The sequence below is a fragment of the Nannobrachium achirus genome (genome assembly GCF_963921795.1).
Source record: "Nannobrachium achirus genome assembly, chromosome: 23".
Classification (NCBI taxonomy): domain Eukaryota; kingdom Metazoa; phylum Chordata; class Actinopteri; order Myctophiformes; family Myctophidae; genus Nannobrachium; species Nannobrachium achirus.
In genome coordinates, this window is record NC_137830.1 from 17,324,423 (window position 1) to 17,346,206 (window position 21,784).

The 21,784-nt window shown below is 43.2% G+C and overlaps 1 protein-coding gene across 2 annotated transcripts in view; it reads left to right on the forward strand.

Moving 5' to 3' along the window:
• Window positions 1-21,784, forward strand: part of osbpl8 (oxysterol binding protein-like 8) — a 180,060-nt gene that overhangs the window by 53,089 nt on the left and 105,187 nt on the right. Inside the window, exon 1 of one of the 2 annotated variants that reach the window (XM_080753970.1) lies at window positions 231-251. The exons of the other annotated variant lie outside the window; for it this stretch is intronic. The gene's annotated coding sequence lies outside the window, so the exon portion shown is untranslated. Of the gene's footprint in view, window positions 1-230; window positions 252-21,784 lie in introns of those variants that run through there. 2 annotated transcript variants of the gene reach the window in all.

Below are 21,784 nucleotides of genomic sequence, written 5' to 3' on the forward strand. Positions count from 1 at the left end.
AAAGAGAAGGAGATGGGAAAGACTAAAAGGGAGGAGAAAGTGAGCACTTAGCAGGGTTGTGGTGGGCAGCAGGACAGCATGTGAGAACGAGAAGGGAGGGAGGGGCGAGGACTGTTTCTTGCCTGTTCTGTGCATGTGTGTGTTAGAGACACAGAGAGAGAAAGCTGAGCTCAGTGGCTTGTCGTACCAGGTTTATTACCACAACAAGAAGCAGCAACAAGCTCGTCTCCTCGCCTTACACCGGACACACGGTATGCATGTCCTCTCTTCTACGAGTGCACTCGAAGTCGAACACGTGCAAAGTGTGGCCACGTAAAAGACGTCAGTGTGGTGAGGGTGTGCGACTGTCTGACTGACTTAACACGACTATAGCGCAATCCAGCTCTTCGTGAGCTGCGGTTGGTCACAAGAGTTGGTGCCGTCTACTCCATCAGAAGTGTTGTTTTTTTAGTTGACTCGTTCAGTGTCTGCACGACAAGATTCCGAACACAAAGCGAGTGTTTGTTTTCATTGGAGCTGGTTGGTAAAGTATCTGTTAAAAGGTACGCTGTCTGAATTCAGGCTAATAGTTTGGCCCGTTGTAAGGGTGTGTGTGTGTGTGTGTGTGTGTGTGTGTGTGTGTGTGTGTGTGTGTGTGTGTGTGTGTGTGTGTGTGTGTGTGTGTGTGTGTGTGTGTGTGTGTGTGTGTGTGTGTGTGTGTGTGTGTGTGTGTGTGTGTGTGTGCGTGTGTGTGTGCGCGTGCGTGCTCGTGCGTGTGTGCGCGTGAGAGAGGGAGCTTGTGTGTGCCCGTTGTTTGTTTTGAATGGCATGTCTTCACCCTTGTATGTCTGTGGATGGGGGATGTGCTGGGACTTGAATCAAGCCTAATCAGTGCTAATCAGAGAAGGCCAGTCTTCTCTATCATGCCAGCCTGGCATGGGGGGGGGGTTGTGGGGGAGAACCAGATATCTCCTGAATCTAATGCAGTGGTTCTCAACCGCGACGCCCCGAGAATAATCATAGTTTAACTGGGGAGAACTTAAAGTTGAGGCATCACATTTTGTACAGCACGGTTCTTGTGAAAATAGCAGCCTCTAATATTTGACAATTTGGTCAATGTTTGATTTGTCATTTTAGAGGTATTAAAAAAGGTCTTAGAAGTCCTTAAATTGTCACTTTAGAAATGTGCAGATACCCTCTACACACTTAAACTGTATGTTGGTTTGTTTACTGTTGAGTGAGAAAACAATAATTTGGGGACCCCCCCTGGGGGTTAGTGTGTGTGGTTGAGAACCACTGATCTAATGGATCTCCTTTTTAAAATCATCAGATCGCCCCATTCAGCCCTTATAGAGGTGTCTTAAGATCACAGGAGTGATTCATTTCCTTAAATGCCTGTGAGCTAGTTTCTAGTTGAGCAGCATGTGCAGCCAGACCATTGCTATATGGAAAAGAGCAAATGAATTTTTAACCAGTGAAAAATAGCAGATATACAAGCTCACAGCGCGGCACCGAGTCCCGCGCTGCGAGCTTGTAGATCTGCTATTTTTGAAAAAGTTGTGAAAATGTGTGCAAATCTTTGAATATGTATTTTCAAAGCAAACGTTTGTAACTCAAATTTTGCTTCTGGGGGGTCCCTGGAACTAAATATTTTGAGATGCGAGTCTGTGGCCGAATACATATAATTTTGGGGGTCCTTCACATGAAAAGGTTTGAGAACCGCTGACATAGTAGTCTCTCAAGAACAGACTAACTGAGCTCCAGTTAAGTAAAAAACACCATTTCTTTGACGATGGCTGGCCAGATTGCTGACATAGAAGCATAGGTTTTTAAAAAAATCTTAGAAGGATTCAAAAGACACTCATAGAATCGGGTCATAATTCTAATTGTCACGATTTTTCAAAAATAGCAGATCTACGAGTGCCGCTTTGTGAGCTTGTATATCTGCTGTTTTTCAATAGTTAAAGCATAAAATAATAATACACTATAATGTGTACCCGTTCTAAATGGGTTAAAGATCGATCCCTTCCTGAGTTGTGATGTTTTATTGTTTTATAAAAAATCACACTCGTGTGAACTGAGCGGTGGTGTGTGTGTGTGTGTGTGTGTGTGTGTGTGTGTGTGTGTGTGTGTGTGTGTGTGTGTGTGTGTGTGTGTGTGTGTGTGTGTGTGTGTGTGTGTGTGTGTGTGTGTGTGTGTGTGTGTGTGTGTGTGTGTGTGTGTGTGTGTGTGTGTGTGTGTGTGTGTGTGTGTGTTTGTGTGTGAGTGTGCCTGGCCTATGCCTGGCCTATCCTGAACAACAGCGCCCCTCCCTTAACATGTGTGGTCAGAAAAGGTTACTGCAGGCTACATACCCGGAGACAGACAGACAGACAGACAGACAGACAGACACGGCCACGTATAGGAGCGTTGTGACCACCGCTCAAAAAGAAAAAAAGAAAACAAAAGTAACAGTGTTGTGTTATTTCAGGAACGGTCGTTTACTTCAATTAGTTTTTCACTCCACTGTGAACTGAACTCTGCATCAGAGATGCAAGCAGCCTGGCCTTGCTGTCTGTAATCAGATTGATTCCATTAGCCGCGGCCTGCACTAATTCATCTCAGACAGTTTCTGGAGTCGGGCGAATTGACTTTACTCTCTTTCCCAAAGATGGAGTGGAAATCTTTTAAAAGCGACGGCTTTGCACAGAGATCTCTACTGACCCAAGGACGGTTTCCTCAGGGCCCCACGTGCTATTAGTAGGAGATGTTTCAAATGGACTATAATTACATTAGTGGATAACAAGATGCAGCCTTGGTCATATTTCATGGATTTATCAGGAATTTGCCAAGACCTACCAGGAAATACAGCATAAGACAGGGGTCTACAACAGGGGGTCCGGCACCCCTAGGGGGTCCACAGAGTTACTACAAGGGGTCCTCCAAATCTTTGTGAATGAAAGAGGTTTTGTGTGGAGGGGAAAAAGAGCAGACTAAGTACAGAGTGAAAGGTCAAGTTGTATAAGTATTGACAGTTCAAGTGGTTAAATATCCGCAAACACGAATTTACATGAATCCAAAATACACTGATGATTGTGCTGTCAAACAATGAAACTATATGGAATCTATTAACAGGTTGTGGGGGTCCTTGCTTCATCTCTCTCTCAACTAAGGGGTCCTTGGACTGAAAACATTGAAGACCCCTGGCATAAGACTGTTAATGGCAGCCCTCTTGTTTCATCTGAAGTGGAATGTTTAATATCATCACTTCCTGTTTTTTAACACAGAGATATGCCACCTGTGCATGCATTCTTGCCTGCACATTTTGCTAATGGTTTCTCTTAGCTACAGTATACTGTGGTATGGTAAAGCAGTAGGTCTTAATATAGGGTCCAGGGGTCCTTGAGGGAGGTTCCATGGATTGTCATGTTAATAGTTAGGAACCAATTGGACCCTTACGGAACTGTAACTCGAGAGTACCAATCAGGGCTGTCACAATTATTACATAATCGTCTGATCGCAATTATTTGAGGTAATCGCAATTATTTTGCATAATCGTCATAATCGTTTCCATGTTGAGTTCCATGAAATGTTATGTTACAAACACTTTCAAAAAGTAGTGGAAATAGCAAATCTACAAGCTCACAACGCATCGCGATGCAAGCTTGTAGATCGGCTATTTCCACTAACAATGTTCTTTTTTAATTATAAAATTGTCAAATATGTCAGTAATTTCTTTGTATATTTGAGTTATGACTCATGATTGCCATGTGCAACTTCAAAGCCTAAAAGCCAAACAGAAATGTAATTGTCAACGACAAAAAACACAATTAAATCGTTAATCGCAATTATTTCAGTGACAATTAATCGTCACGTAAAATGTCATAATCGTGACAGCCCTAGTACCAATGCAACTATTCCATTTGTACACTCTTGAATAAACACTTAACGGTTTTACAGTGTAGGTTGGGGTCTCAGATATACTGTCTGTCTTTACCATAGAAGATGCATGACAGACAGACGCTGTCAGCTCAAAATACGCTTTCTGTGGACCCTTAGGTAGGGCTGTCACGATTATTAGATTTTATATGACAATACATTTTCTCTCAAATAATTGCGATTAACGATTTAATTGTGTTTTTGTCGTTGACAATTACATTTCTGTTTGGCTTTTAGGCTTTGAAGTTTCACATGGCAGATACGACACATAACCTAAATATACAAAGAAATTACTGACATATTTGACAACTTTATACTTAAAAAAGAACATTGATAGTGGAAATAGCCGATCTACAAAGCTTGTAGATCTGCTATTTCCACTATTTTTTGACATGTTTGAACATATACAAACATTTTTCAACATGTTAACGATTATGACGATTATCACAAAATAATTGCGATTATGTCAAACGATTGCGATTAGACGATTATGTAATAATTGTGACAGCCCTACCCTTAGGGCCCATTATGGTATTGTCTCCCTACCTCCTTGAGTGATCAACCTGTCACTTGCAGAGTGTCACTGAACCCAAGGACCCCCCTTGTTGCAGCGTTGAAACAGAGACACAGCCACACAGGGCCACCCGCAAACTCTACTCCTTCACCACGTTCAAGTGCAGGGGTGTCGCACCAAATTCTGGGCCCTGTGCAGGTACACGGATTCACTGCGGGCGGGCCCCCCATGAATGGGGTTTAACCCATTTAGACTGGGAACGCATTATTACACGTTGTTTTGTGCTTCGACTATTTAAAAATGGCAGATAATACAAGCTCACAGCCACGCTGCGAGCTTGTAGATCTGCTGTTTTTCAATAGCTAAAGTATAAAATTATGAATGCCCCTCCTCCTTGGGCCCTAGTAACTCAGTCCCATTATTTAACGTTTATTTACAGGAAATGTGATAAACTACTAACTGTAGTTAGATTAAATGTAAAAGGGGGATTCCCCTTTAGGCTTATCACTGGCTGCTAAGATGTTTAGCTTTAGTGTCCCTTCCCACATTCGAGACCCAAGTTAGAATCTCCGGTGTAACATAAATATCCATTAATAATTGCTGATAGACTTGACATATTCATTCATATGATGAGATTGTTGATAGACAACGCTGCATACTGTACATCCATCTGCATACTCATTGTAGATAGATTGGACATATATGCATTTTTTTTTCTTCAATTGGCGATAGATGTTTATCCATTCTAATATATTCACTCACAGTCAATATACTGTTAATAGACTGTATATTTATTGATATATTGTACATTCAATATGTAGTAGACCCAGGGCTGATATCTTTCTTGTGCCAGAATCAAATTGGTTCTTGACTCTTACTGTACCTTTCCTGTCTTTCACTGTACTGATGTTGCTCCTATGACCCCTGAATACCCCTGCAGGGATCAATAAAGGTTTATCTTATCTTATCACCATTAAATGGCCAAGAAAACACCTTGTGGGGCAACATCTCTTTTTTAGTCTCCATCACTATGGTCAGCGAGTCACTCAGCCTGGGTACCGAGGCTACTCCCTCACAGAATGAGATATTTTCAAGTCAAAGAGCTGATTTCCAGCTCCACTTGTTTTGGCTCCCTTGTGACCAGAGGACCAGGTCACCTCACTCAGTGATGATGCTGTGCATCCGTGAAACGTCCTGCGGCGGGTTGTCGGATGTGTGTGAAGTGTAAGAGCAGGGGTGTCACAAGGGGGGGATAAGTGGGACTGGGTTACTAGGGCCCAAGGTGGAGGGGTCTTAATTATTTTATACTTTAGCTATTTTTGAAAAGTCGTGAAAATGTGTGTAAATCTTTGAATATATGTATTTTTAAGCGAACATTTGTAAATCAAATTTTGCTTCTGGGGGGGCGTCCCTGGAACTAAATATTTTGAGATGGGGGTCGTTGGCCAAATACATATCTTTCTGGGGGTCCTTCACATGAAAAAGTTTGAGCACCACCGATAGAAACATAGGTTTTTCAAAGAACCTTAGAGGATTTTGAAATATTCAAAGACCTGCTCAAATCTTGACGAGAGTGCAGCGCTGTGAGCTTGTATAACTGCTATTTTTCAATAGTTAAAGCACAAAATAACGTGTAATAATGTGTTCCTGGTCTAAATGGGTTAAACTCCCTCCCAGGGGGGGCAGTGAATCCTTGTACCCAGGGCCCAGAATTTGGTGCGACACCCCTGTGTAAGAGTGTTAAGACTGCTGCGAGCTCGCCTTTACCAGTACCCACACAAACCTACAGTATGAATTCTGCCCCAGTTACTGGAAACACTTTTTCTTTTTCTTCTCCTTCCTGTACACCTGCTAGCTCATGCCTTTCCTGTCTATTTCTTTCTAATTGTGACGAGGCCATCTGTCCTGGCCCGCCACGCAGCTCTACTAAAGCGGCCAAAGAGCACAAAGCTCTTCAAAGTTTTATGCGCGCTTTGCCTGGGTTGCAGCCTCATTAAAAACCTGTGAGGTGGTGCTGATGATTCAGCCTTTCAACACAAGTCTCACCTTCCCTGCAGTTGAAACTGTTGGTCTAGACATGCCCGTTTAGTGCGTTTCTGTTTAGGCTCATGTTTCAGCATTGAGATATTGGACCAGGGAAAATGTTGTGACCTCTTGCCAATGTATAGAATACAGTATTTAGTATACAGATGTATCATATCGTCGCTGTCGGGCAGAAACCTTGTATCTCCAAGTTTCAAATTTGTATGTTTTTTCGCGGAGTAAAGCCCTGCTTTGTCATACAAGGCTGTGGCACAAAAGTAGTGAAAACAGCAGATCTACAAGCACACAACGCCTCGCGGTGTATCATTTTTAAAATGATAAATGCAAAACGAAAGGTTTTGGACATACAGGGTTTTCACCCGACAGCGACGATATGCCAGTTATTTTGTACTGCCTTGGCTCAGTGTTTGTTGTGGATATTATAGTGTCTTCTTGGCTTGCACCTCTGGTGTACAGTAGCTGCTTCCGTTGTGCATGCCGCTGAGAGCGTTTCATTTACGTGGCCCTGTCATTGTGACTGGGCCCCAGCTGTAAATCAACCATATGGCCTGGCCAACACCGGCATCTCTCAGCTAGCTCTCCGTCCAGCAACCAGGCCCCAGCTTTGACACAATAGATGCTTCATAGAGATAGAGATATTACATTCAGCATTTTAGAAAGGGTTTATACGTTTATGATAAAACTAGAAAGACGCAAATGGAAATTGCAAGTGTGGTTGCCGTGACGTGGGTCACACTTGCAAATATCTCTGTTTCTGTTAGTCTTTTTTGTCCCTAACCATTCCGCCCTTGTCCCTTTTATGCCCATATATGGAGATCCCTGATGTCATCAATATTAAGCCCATATCTTGGAATGCCCGTATGTGGACATACTGTGTCAGTCTCATGTGGTTTATGATGTCAGACATCTATGATGTTCAGTCATCTCCATATTTGGGGAAAAGTGACAATTTTAATTCAAGTCAATGGAGAAAATTAATTCACAATTATGTAGGCTATATAAATCATCTCTTAGCAAGATATACGATATACATACGATATACAAGCTCACAGCGCGGCACCGAGTGCCGTGCTGTGAGCTTGTAGATCTGCTATTTTTGAAAATGTGTGAAAATCTTTGAATATATGTATTTTTAAAGCGAACGTCTCACGTAACTCACATTTTGCTTCTGGGTGGTCCCTGGAACTAAATATTTTGAGATGGGGGGGGGGGGGGGGTCTTGAGGTTACTTTGTGTAAGATGCCAACATTTGCCAGCCATTTTAACTGTTTTATCAGTCAACTACAGTTTGGGCATTTACAATGGCAATCATCTTTTGACTGTTATTTACCCAAATGACAATTGGTCAGCCAAAGAGCCAACCAGCAAGCCGGCTGGTAGCGGTAGACAAACTAACAACCATCCTCTGTCTCTTATTAGAAACTCTCCATCATTTAGCTGGGGACCACCTGGAACCCCCTCAAGGACCACCGGTGGTCCCTGGACCACTGGTTGTAAACCACTGGTGTAGATCAAGGGTCCTCAACAGGGGGTCCAGGACCCCTCAGAGTTACTACAGGGAGTCCTCCAAATCTTTGTGTTATAGAAGCTTTTTTTCCCTCCTTTTTTATATTAACCACTTACACACTAGCGTCCATATTCTGAGAACTTTAGCCAAAAATAGCAGATCTACAAGCTCACAACGCCTTGCAGATTTTTTGTCAAAGAGGTTTGGTGTAGAGGAGAAAAAGAGCAGACTAAAGCTGGTTGCACACTGCTGCGTTTTTCGGGCCGAATATCGGGGTGAATTTCGGAGCGCGTGAATAAAAAAATCAACCTCACGTTATGTCAGTCACGTTTGCACACTGCCGCCCGTTTCTCGCACCATTCGGTCCCTTGCTCTCTCTATCTCTCTCTCTCTCCTTGCCCTGAAAAACGCATTTCACAAAGAAAAACGCAGCAGTGTGCAAAGACCTTAAGTACAGAGTGAAAGGCCAAGTTTATTATCACAAACTCTGCCATCAAAATACCCCTTTGTACCCCTTCTCTGCCATGCCCGTAGAACCCGTAAATGTAATAAAAATGTATTAAAAAATTTTTTTTTATCGAAACGCAACTAAAATAGGCCGGAACTAATGCTCCGTGATCGGTTTCTACACGGACACATTATTGAGCAGACACCTTTAACATTGGAGTCCCTGAACCGGAAGCGGAAGTCCGTCCTCTATTTTGGCCCAGCTTACTGTCTGCACTCCGCGGCTTACAGATGGAGAATTTATTGATCAATTGAAAAAGTTTCAACGGATTTGAGAAGCTGATGGAATACGCGAACACACGAGCAGTGTCCGATCACGCACGATGGGAACTGGACGAGCGCCCACGTTAACAGGTACGACTCGGAGAAGCCGGCAGTGAAAGACATAGAGAAATTAACGGGCTTTACGGCCGTAAACTACGAATGAGTTAAGTATGACGGTTCAAGTGGTTAAATATCTGAAAACACAAATTGACAAAATCCAAAATACACTGATGATTGTGCCATCAAACGATGAAACTATATGGTATCTATGGGTTGTGGGGGGTCCCTGCTTCATCTCTCTCTCGACTAAGGGGTCCTTGGCCTGAAAACGTTGAAGATCCACTGGTGTAGATAATAAATGTTGCCGTCCAGGTTGTTGACAGATAGAATACTCTTGTACCTGTCTGACTGAGTGCATCAGCACATGACGTACCGTAACTGTCCACAGTGGCACCACATGAGGTTCATCTAAAGTGGTGTGCTGCTGGCTGTGGTGTGCAGCACGCAGCGCTCCATAGCAGTGACTGATTGATGGAAACTTGATCAGCAGGGGGAGGGGGGGGGGGGGGGGACGCCCGCCTGGGTGCAAGTGGCTCCATATTGATTGCACTTGCACAGACTACCAGGGGCGTCACACCAAATTCTGGGCCCTGGGTACAAGGATTCACTGTGGGCCCCCCATGAATGTTAGCTATTGAAAAATAGCAGATATACAAGCTCACAGCGCGGCACCGAGTGCCGCGCTGCGAGCTTGTATATCTGCTATTTTTGAAAAATCGTGAAAATGTGTGCAAGAAACCTATGTCAAGGACCCCCAAGATGATATGTATTTGGCCACGGACCCCGATCTCAAAATATTTAGTTCCAGGGACCCCCAGAAGCAAAATTTGAGTTAGAAATGTTCGCTTAAAAAATACATATATTCAAAGATTTTCACACATTTTCACAACGTTTCAAAAATAGCAGATCTACAAGCTCGCAGCGCGGCACTCGGTGCCGCGCTGTGAGCTTGTATATCTGCTATTTTTCAATAGATAAAGTTACTAGGGCACCTCCACCTTGGGCCCCAGTAACTCAGTCCCACTTTCCTACCCCTTGTGACGCTCCTGCAGACAACCTTGCACTTTCTCTCCCGGCGCCAAGCTCCTGGGATGGCACAATGACAGTCGATGGCAATGCAGGCACACGAGAATCTCGGGAGACTTTTCAAAGATTATTGATACCTCAGGCATTGACACCAAGGGTTGCCAACCTGCCCCTAGAAGGTAAATGAAACTTTCGGACAGGTGGAGTTTGCTTTCAGGTTGCCTGACCGGGCCAGATCTTGAGAGAGAGGGGACACAACCATCTATAAGCTCAACAAAATCTATCTAAACACCTGACTCTTGTGATACAAATATAACTCATAGTCATATTCATATAGCTACTTTATGTAGGTTAGGTATTTGGCATAAACAGCTCCAGAAAGTAAAATAAAAAGTGTTAAACTGAACGGTAATTCAAATTGTATCTATCATTTTATAATGGTTGATTTACTTTTCGGGCAAGTGGGCATGACCTTTGGGCAAGTAGAACATGACCTGTACTTGCCCGAGGGGCAAGTGCCTCTGAGACCTTAGTGTCAACTCCTGTACCTAAAATGATTGATCAAATGCCGTCTTCTTACACATCCAGAGAGTTGAGTTATTATAGGTCTTTTAGGACATTTTATTTTAGTGATGTCAGGACATTTTATGTGGACATTTGACATGGTGTTTCAGGTGGGGAAATCTCGCTATTTCTACGTGCCATTATTTCGACCGCGGGCGTCGGCAGGTTAGCTACTCACCAGCGTTGTGGTTACTGAGGTTAGGGTTTGGGTTAGGTTTAAGCATAGAGGTTAACATTCACCAGCGTCGGCAGGTTAGCATTTCACCAGGTTAACATTCACCTGCGTCAAAATACTGGGACGTAGAAAAAAAAACACGCTCCCGTTTCATATTTATTTGGCGAGAATTTAAAATTGAGAGCATTTGAATTATCTGGAAAGCGATACATTCCTGGAGTTCTCCCCGCCAGGCTAGAACTGCTGAAGGCATGGGACCGTGTTTTCTTCACTCCCGTGAGTGCGTGAATAAATCAGCATAATCATATGCAGTGATTCACACCGTACTGAACATACAGTATATCACACAGAAGACCTACACCTCCCATTGTACCTGATACATGCTGTCAAACATGGTCCCCAATTGTATGTGGCCATGGACCCCATCTGAAAATATATTGTGCCACGGACAACAGAAATGTCCTTGATTTATAAATGTATTTTTATAACTACGTATTGGCTAGCCAGATTGCTAAGGTAGTGGTTCTCTATGTGGGCTCTGCGCAGGGGGTTCCAGGGGAATGCTGATGTGGAGTGGTATTGCATTGTTCAGTACAGGGTCATTCGGTTTGCTACAGGGTCTTTCGGTTCGGTATTCGATATTAGGTTAGATATGTTGCACCCCTTACTATACAGTATAGGTATATACTGTATATATATATTTAAAAAAAAAACATCCCTTCTCTCCTCCAGGCTGGGTTGCCTAGCCAGTTATGTCATGGTTTGCAACCATCAGGGGCCGAGGAAGCTGTGGGAGGAAATAACATGACATACGGTGCAACTGTTTGCATTTGTGGTGCCTTCTATGGACAGTGAAAGTGATCGCTCTATTCTCCTTATTCTTGGCTCTGTAATGCAGCAAATCAGCAGTGTTGCCAGATTTGGCAAGAGAAACGAGTTGCCAGATCTATGAAAACAAGCCCCAAAGGTTTTTCCACGTACCTTATTTTGAAAACAGGGTTTTAATATTGTATATCACATTGCGGTCTACTGTACCGGTTGGTGTGCAGGAACTTAATTTCCCATGTTGCTTTGGGCGATGGTGACGTCATTAAGCCGCACTGGCTTCATTGCTTCCCAGTCTGGCCCTCGCAGATAAACAGCGTTTTCTCATACTTAATCTCCAGATCGCGATCGGCCCGAAACGCTCTTTTTTTACCAGGCTCTATATAGGCGTAGGATGTTTGCGGTAGCAATGTTTCACCTCAGAGTGAAAAAAGTAAGTAAAAAAGACATATGGAAGGAAGTGTCATCATCAACATGCATGCGCGTCACTTCCTGTGGGCCGTAGAAATAGGGCAAATCTATGAAAAACCCTGGCAGTGGCTCCATCTAGTGTTGCCAAATACTGTAGGTGGCACAGAATGTGTTTTAAACTAGTAGGGCATTTTTATCACCCAAATGTGTTCCCAAACCTTTTAGCTTGTGACCCAAAAGAGGAATTTGTGTTCTAATTTATGGAATTTCTTAGATTTTTCTTTGATTTCTTCATGAAATTACAGATATAAAAACATAGAATTTTGTTTATAATTCATGAAAATGGCAGCCTTTTGGGGAATGTTTATTGAAATTGTTTTGAAATAATAATAATTAAAAACAGGAAAACTAAAGGGACCCGTAAAAATGTGTCGGCGACCCACAAATGGGTCAGGACCCACTGTTTGGGAACCAGTGTTATAGACAAGCAGACAGAGATGAGAACTCTGTGATTGACAGCTGCTGCTGTCAGTCACCTGGAGCTCACGTTGCTGGGACACACATTGCTTATTAATTGTAATTAGCTTTAGTCTTTAACCCATTTAGGCCTAGAATTATTTAATGCTTTAACTATTGAAAAATAGCACATAATACAAGCTCACAGCGCCGCGCTACGAGCTTGTAGATCTGCTATTTTTCAAATATCTTGCCATATTTGACAAATCTTGGAATATATCTTTTTAAAAGTGAACGTTTGCAACTCAAATATTTGCTTCTGGGGGGTCCCTGGAACAACATATTTTGAGATGGTGGTCTGTGGGCAAATACATATAATTTTGGGGGGTCCTTGACATGAAAAGGTTTGAGAACCACTGACAGAAACATAGGTTTTCCAAAAAACCTTAGAAGGATTTAGAAGACACTTATAGAATCGGGTCAAAATTTTCATGATCTTTCAAAAATAGCAGATCTACAAGTTTGCAGCGCACTGTGAGCTTGTATATCTGCTATTTTTTTACAGTTAAAGCATAAAATAATGCATTTGCGGTCTAAATCAAACAAAACAAACAAAACATATTCTTCATGATGGATACAGCAAATACGATGTAATCGTGTTAGTTAGTTAGTTGGCAAAAAGGATGAATACACCATTTTCTTTGGCAGAAGAGGAGGAGGGAGGGACACTGTGTCACGTGCTGCAGGGCAGCCAGGCAATGTTGCCTTCAAACCCCATTATACAACAGTTCAGACGAAGCAATCTGATAGCCATCTACCCGTGCGAATAACAAGCATTACTGCACACTGTGCTTCAAACGATCATTACCGCAGAACTAATCAATAATGTCAACAAAAAATCAGCTAAAAGGCTACGCTAGCAGTTTTCAGGGACATAGTAGCTAAATCTGACTGACATTAAGACTAATATGCACCAGTAAGACTCCCTAATCGGGAGATAAGCGACCACCAGGTCGCAGCGTGATTTTAGGTCCAAAAATGTGTTTAAAAAAATCTTCCTGATGGTGGCGCTATATGGGACAGATCCATGTTGATGAGATACTCATCTCAGACATACTGTGTAGCGATTTGTGTGATTTTAGGGCAAAAACTGTAGGAGCAGTGTTCAAAAATGTGTTTTAAAAAATTGGCCTGAAGGTGGCGCTAAATGGGACAGATGCATGTTGATGACATGAGTGTAGACATAGTGTGTACCGATTTGCGTGATTTTAGGGCAAAAATTGTAGGAGCTTTGTCCATAACTGTGTGTTGCAAGAACCGGCCTCATGGTAGCGCTAGAAGAGGGGCATTTGAGAAAAGAGGGCTAGAGGTTGTGGTTTGGCTGCCAAGGAGTGTGTGTGTAAAATGTCACATGGATAGGGGCAACGATGGCGGAGATATGAGTAGGGCAAAAGTGTGGCGTGACAGACAGACTGACTGACGGACTGACTGACTGACGGACAGACAGACAGACAGGCGGTGGAGGTTTTGATAGTAAGTGCGACCTGACGATCGCAACAAGAGGGGTGTTTACAAACAGATACAGCTGGGGCAAAGAGTAAGGCTAGGGCTCCACCAAAATGACGGCGTTGTGCCGGCGTCGGACGCCGTCAAAAAATGAACCGGGGCGAATTTGAGCGTCCGACGCGGACGTTGACGTCGGCAGTGGAGCACCCTTCATTGATTAAAACGGGAGCGTTCCCTGCGTTGACGTTGACGCGACGCTCGACGCGCTCGGTGGAGCCGGGGGGTAACATGGAACCAATAATACTAAACCGGGGAACAAAATATATAGAAATACGAAATCTAGAAACCTACAACCAATGACAAAGTCTGTGACTGTGACAGTGTGGTGGTGCGGGTGGCTTTTAGCAGGGCATAGCAAGACCATAATATGCTCCGTTGAGCAGCTCTGCATTAATTTTGTGTGAAGCTGTGATGGACATCTTATAAAAAGCGGTCCACACCAATGACACCATAAGTGAATTTTTCTGAAAGAACGTAACAACTTCAACTTGTCAAAGCGCTCTGTTCGCCCCTGAAGGCACTCTGACCTGTGCCTTAAAAAATATTGATATTGAAATATTGGTAATTTATCATAGGCTTTAATTTAAAAAGGTGGTGCCTACTTATTTATTTCTTTTCTCGAAGGAACGTAGTTTGAACGCTACCTTTAAAAGCCAGCCAGCCACATCATCCAGGATAGTAATCTTTTGTGACAGCACAGATGACAGTGATGGAATAAACTCTTCCTCTATATCTGTCCATGGAAATTGGTGGCAAATGTACACCGCTAGCCAAAGCGGCTGCAGTTGATGACTCTGCAGTCTGTTTGGCAGAAAATCCTAGCTAAAAGTCAATGGGGTATATGCATATACGCCATTTTGTTCTACTTCCGGGTGTCTTTCGACTTCCTTCACAGGTGTTACCGATGATACTAATAAATGCTCTGTTCCATTCTGCTCAAACAGAGTCAGGGTGCTGATATTGTGCATGTTGGCTCACTGGAAACACTCTGCTACACCAGTGGGTCTCAAAGTGTCATTGTGTGGGTTCCAAATGTCCCCATACAGGTGTGTAACTCAGAGTACTTGTCCATTTGCTTCCATTTGTTGATTCCATTTGTACAGAGTTATGGGGGTCCTTGAAATGAAAGCACCACTGTACAATAAATCAAACAGAGCCTTAATTAGTATCATTAGTAACACCTGTGAAGGAAGTCGAAAGGCACCCGGAAGTAGAACACAATGGCGTTTATGCATAGAGCCAATTGATACCCCTTTCTGTTTCCTGTTTCTACCGCCCCTTCTCTCCCTGGCTCCCTCTCTACTGTTTATAATTCCAAAAAAATGAAACAAATGGTAAAGATTCCTCTTTAACCTTTTAAATCCTGCTAAAGCTTTATTTGGCTTTACACTAGGTATCAGATCTAACCTTTTTATAATATACTGTTTCACAACTGTTCAAGTTAAATCGTTGAGATCACTTTTAAATGCAGGCTTTGATTGGGTATTATCCCTAGGATTAGGGCATACAGTAGCTTGGGAAAAAAAAGCTTTGGTTGTGATATCTTTCCCCACTATGCAACCAGAAGAGAATTGGGTCAGAGATGTGCAGGCAGTGATGTTTAAACATTATGTAATATGTCAGGGCATTTCATCCTGCGTAAGCACTCTCCATCTATTCCCGGGAAGGGAACATCGAACCCTATACTGAAGAAGCTGTGTGCTTGTCTGGTGTCATACTACTCTAAGTATTTGGTTAGTGGTGAAATATATGGTATGTGCAGACATAAATCACAGTAAGTGGGAGCTACAGTGTGCGTGCCATCTTCCATGTTTTCATTTTAAATCACTGTAAACATGCAATCCTGCATGCCATCTAATCGAAAAAGACCTGAGGCGATCGCTGGCCTTTGTGTTGTTTCATCTGAAGGTATAGGCTATACATTTTTCTCTGAGATAATTTGAAAATGTTCCTTTTTTCCCTTGGAGGAACATAAATACTAGTAAAAACTCTGTGTTATTTTCAGCTCACTGCTCTGTGCTCCAGCCGGTGAGGAAGTCATAAAAACACATTTGAGAAATATGGCTGAAAGGCTAACTTTAATCTTCTCTTTTGACACAGACTAGATACATGGTCGTAACTAACCACTGCTGGCGTCCTTTTTAGCTTGTGCATGTGGCTATAGGCGGAAATTGTCAAAAATAGCAAATCAAAAAATCATAATCTGGAGCTATTTTTACTCAATGATTTTATAATCGATATTGTGATAGGATATAATGTTATATTGTTTAAAAAAAATAGCACATCAACTATCTCACAACGCTTTGTCAGCTTGTAGATCTGCAATTTTTTTAAGATTCAAAAAATGTACGTTTTTACGTTAAGGCCTGTACTGTAAGTGTAAATATTGTGTGCAGGATGTCATGTTCACATTAATTTTATCTGCCTATAGTGCTGTCTAACCTACTGCACTTCTATGATAATTAATGTGTGTCTGCAATAGCCAGACCACCCTGTTGTGATCATCTTTGTAAAGAAAACCAGAAAACATACAATGTAACCTATTTTATTCACATATCTTTTTCTTGTATTACGGTGCAATACCAGATCATTTCTCAATAGACCCACCGTGTTGAAATAGTGATCAAGTTGGTAACGCACACTTCTGTCTGTGGATTACTAACTATGGGTTTCGACCGACCTTTTCCGTTGACACCGGATCTAAATGTGTGAGCGTCACCGAGTGTATTTGGACAGATTCTGCTTAATTGCGACCGTAGGTCGCACTTACTACAGAAAGCTCCACCAGGTGTCCGTGCGTCAGTCAGTCAGTCAGTCCGTCCGTCACACGTCAGACGTCACACTTTTGCCCTGCTCATATCTCCGCAACCGTTGCCCCGATCCATGCCAGATTTTGCACACACACTCCTTACCTGCCAAACTACAACCTCCAAGGACCCCCGGAGTTCCAGGGACCCCCAGGTCCCTGGGGGACCCCCAGGTGTAAAAAAAATACCAAATGTGCAAAAATGACCAAATGACCACCCCCACGGGGCTGCTCACGGGGAATTCCCGGGGACCACCCACTCCTGCTACTCCAGAACGGATGCAAAAGTGGTGGCGCCCCCAGTGGAGGAGCCCCTCCACTGCAGCTCACATAAAATGCCCTAACTCGGCCTAGGAGCGTCCGGGAGAGCCGGGGCCGGTACCTATTCGTCCGCCAAGGCAACGCGGAGACCCCACCCCTCATTTCTCACATGGCCCTCTTCTAGCGAGACCTACGGTCGCTTATCTCCCGATTAGGGAGTCTTACTGGTCAAATGCATTGGCACAAGGTTTGGTATGCTATGCATCCAGTAGCGCTTTCAAGGCCGGACGTGACCGGACACCGCCAGGCCAATATATTTCCCACATGCACGTGCAGCAACGGCACGGAGCAGTGCATGCTACAACCATATAGGCTATACGAGTGACGATGCGCCATAGCCTATCTTATCAAATGGCTATTTGCATAACAAGTTTACCAGGTTTACCAGTGAGTGGTGGGCTTGCGCGTCCCCCAGATTCACAAACCCAACTATTCATATGGATAGACTACTTAAACATGTGGGTTTCCAGCGGTGACTGTATGTGCATTGTGCATGCGTCCTCAGGCTACATGGCTCCACTACTGTAATAGGTACTGTTTGAGATTCGTTCAAAGTAAACGTTTAGTTTCTCTACTGCAGCACAGTATTTTCTATTTGCTCCATGCGCACATGTAGGCGCACGCACACATCTAAAGGCGTGCGTGCACGTGACGTCAATAAATGACTGTCCGCCCTGAAAGAAAATCTTGCTGTGTTTGACTTGAGTAAAATGACATCTCTGTTGTAGTCACGCTATAACACTGTGTCGGTGTGGCTAAGGTGGCAGCCCATGGTGATGCCATTGTGTGTTCAGGGCTGGAAAAGTACTCAATACTGCAATGTAGAAATACTCTGTTACAAGTAAACGTCTGGAATTCTAAATGTACTGGAGGAAAAGTGCAAAAGTATTGGTTGGCATCAAAATGTACTTAAAGGAGCAGTTCAGCCCCAAAATGACTTTTTTTTTCTTTTGATTACTCACGCCATGGAGACTTGAGTTCAATAACATTTTTTTGTGTTTGTTGCATTCCTAAGACAAAGATTTGATTATAATAATTGATTCCGGATGGGGACCCGGATGGGGAGTTATTTTATTCATATTAAGCAAGACCTGTCAAAAACTTGTCTGTTTACGATACGAGCTGATTATATTCTCGCGCTTGAGAGTCTCGACTCTCGAGAGGGGAACCCAGTCTCCATCTGAGACCAGTGGTTGGTCACTTTTAGACGCCCACATCTCCCACAGCGAATTACAATCATGCAATTGCCAGATTGACAGTTAGACGACGAATTAGAACCGGAAAGCGGGTCGCAGATCCAGCTTTTTCGACCGGATCCAGCCGGATATGGCAAGCATTTGCGGGAGCGGCCGGGATTTCCGGGAGGTTTAGTGCCATTCACGGGTGTCCGGGAGGAGACGCTGATTTTCTGGGAGAATCCCGCAACATCCGGGAGACTTGGGATGTCTGTAGATGATGCTTTGGTAAATGGGATGTTACGGAGCTTGCAACAAGGAGAGATTGGCCTTTATTACTAACGGCGTCAGCATAACAGCATAAACTTATCAGCAACTTTGTTGTTGCTGATAAGTTGAAGCTTGGTAGATAATTTATATTGTCTACAGCCCATTATTTTCCATCACTGATAGAACCAGGTTCCTCTTGTAAATTTCGTAACCTTCTGGCCTTTCAGAAAACTAAAAACAAATAAAGATCATCCAAAACAAAACTAGATTTAGTTTTTTTAATCATTTCACACAAAACGTTTATATATGATTATTGACATTTTAACACTCTCTGTCAGTTATGTAACATACAGTGAGAGGATTCAATATTAGGCGTCGATTTGTAATTTTATTTTTTCATTGAAAAGTTATCATATCAAATCGAATAGTAGAGAAATGAGAGATTTCATGATGCACTGACTTAATCCATTTCCTAAAGAATCATAATCGTATCAAACTGTTGTGAGGTCAGAGATTCAACACCCCAGTTTGGAGGAACTACAAGCACATACAGTATGAGGTACTATAAGCCTGCCAATGGTTTAATATGCCCATTGCTGCATGGACCATGGATCACACAGCTAATCTGAATGGCACTGGGCTACTGGCAGCATGGCGTGTCTCAGGATAAGACAGCACAGTCGGGTGTCTGATTTATACTTGGTTGCTTGCACACCGTGTTGTGCAATTAAAATAGTAGATCTACAAGCTGCCACGTGTTGTGACCTTGTAGATGGGCTGTTTTTGGTGCATGACACTGGCAGGCAACAAACTATAAATCACTGTTAAAGGTCTTATGACATCAAATGTAAAATTAATTTTTATTTTGAGGCTTTTTTCCATGTTTCCTAACCTCAATTACACCCAAAAAAAACATGAACTTTCAACATTCAGTGGTTTTTCTGTAATCTGTAGTTTTTTTTAATTACTAGGCCAGGCTCAGAAAAGTGAGTTCATTTTCCTCTGGACGTACGCATCATCATCCAGGGGAGGGTGTGGTTGTAGGGGAGGGTGAATGCAACAACCAAAGTGGTGAATGGTAAATGGTGCATTGGACCGATGCAAACACAATGTAAAGTAACAGCAAAGGTGAAACCCCCTCCCCTGGATGATGATGCGTCCAGAGACAAATGAACTCACCTTTCTGAGCCTAATTATTCCAAAAACTACAGATTACAGAAAAAAACACTGAATGTTGAAAGGTCAGGGTTTTTTTTGTGTAATCGTCGGGATTGAACCCGCGACACGCTGTCAGGCATCAGAGCCTGTATGGTATGCGGCTGGACCTCTGGGCCAACGGGCGCCCCGGGTTAGGCTTGTTGTCCTCATAGGCCTGGGGCCAATTCTGATATCTTCACAAATTGGTACCACCCAAGGTGACCGTAAATTTTTTACATTTTTGACTCCTACATGTCTCTAGTTTACATTTTGGTATGATAACCCTTTCTGAGACCCAGCTTAATTGATGTTATCAGCCGCTAGAGTCGGTCTCCCATCGACTTTCTATACAGGAGGAAAATACCCAGAAAACATTTTTTTTTTCTTCAGGATATTTAAGTAGGATGTGAGGGGTCTAACTAGCGGGTTGTCATGATGCTGAATCCATTGCAAGCATTTGTTTTGCACAAAAAACATTCCTTGGTTTAGTGATGAAAAGTGATGAGTCATCACTTTTCATCAGTTTCATCAGTTTTGTGGGCGTTTTCTGGGGCCATTTGTAGCCGAAGCTGGGTCTCAGAAAGGGTTATCATACCAAAATGTAAACTAGAGACATGTAGGAAGTCAAAAATTTAAAAAATGTACTGTCACCTTGGGTGGTACCAATTTGTGAAGATATCAGAATTGGCCCCAGGCCTATCAAGTTTTGTGTGATAATATTGTCTGAGGTTCCACTGGAGAAGTCTGTGATTGATCAAAGCATCAGGCATTTTCAGAAAGGTTGTTAAAAGCATAGATCTTTCAGCTGAGATTGGTGAAATTTTAAGCTATGCTTTTATTTATTTTTATTTTTTATTTTTTCCTAGCTAAGTGAAAACGGAGGCATGTGTTGGGCCTCAACCAATCACAGTAACAACAACCAGTAGTAACTGACCGTCCCGTCCCCTCGGGCTATGGGATTGGCCTCTCACCTATGGGATTTGACTCTTGTCGGGAGAGACAGAGGCACTCAAATGTTCTCGGATAAAATCTTTTGTGTATGCACTGTCCGGTCGTCATCTTGAATTAGATTTACAGACTAGAAGAACTAATAGTGTCTATAATTAGAAACACCTGCGTTGGAGGAACCTGAGCTACGGGAATTACACAGGTGATTAAAATCATGATTCATATATTATTTATGATTTTATTATTATAAGGGCTTGCATGTGTCAAATCCATAGAGGTAATTTGGTTACCTGTCCAATGTGTCCTGTAGCGTCCCGCAATGCATAGGCGGGTGAGGTCACACCATTGGATGAGTAACATATGCGGTGTAACAGCTAGCGTACCATGTCCACGGCCCTGACAAAACAAAAATCACACTTGTGTGAACTGAGCGGTGGAGGCTGCGTGTGTGTGTGTGTGTGTGTGTGTGTGTGTGTGTGTGTGTGTGTGTGTGTGTGTGTGTGTGTGTGTGTGTGTGTGTGTGTGTGTGTGTGTGTGTGTGTGTGTGTGTGTGTGTGTGTGTGTGTGTGTGTGTGTGCGTGTGTGCGCGCGCGCGTGCGTGCGTGTATTTGTATCTGTGAATGTGAGTGTGCCTGGCCTGAACAGCGCCCCTCCCTTAACATGTGTGGTCAAGGGGGCGCCCGCTGGCCTGGTGGTCAAGGCGCCGCGCATACCATATACTAGGCTATGATGCCTGCTGGCGTCGCCGGTTCGATTCCCGATCAGGACGACCTTTGCCACATGTCATTCCCCATCTCTCTCCCCATTTCCTGTCAGTCTACTGTCCTATCGAATAAAGGCATAAAAAGCCCAAAAACAGATCTTAAAAAAAACAAAAAAAAAAAACATGTGTGGTCAGAAAAGGTATAGCAGGCTACATACACCACAGGCTACATACAGACAGACAGACAGACAGACACACATACATACATACACGGATACACACACGGCCACGCTATGGAGACGGTGTGACCACCGCTCAAACAAGGTGACCTAACTCACCCGGTGTTTACTCTGCTTCTGACTCACTCCTTCAAGCAGCAGCAGTTCAAAGCACTGCGACATGTGAATATGTAGATCGGCTATTTTCTGTGAATGTTACCCCCAAAATAGGGATGCTTGGATAGGGCATTAGGGCATAGATTTTTGCAAGTCGACTCGACTCAGTAAAAAGTTGAGTTGAAGTCGACTTTATCGTTTAATGACGTCATCA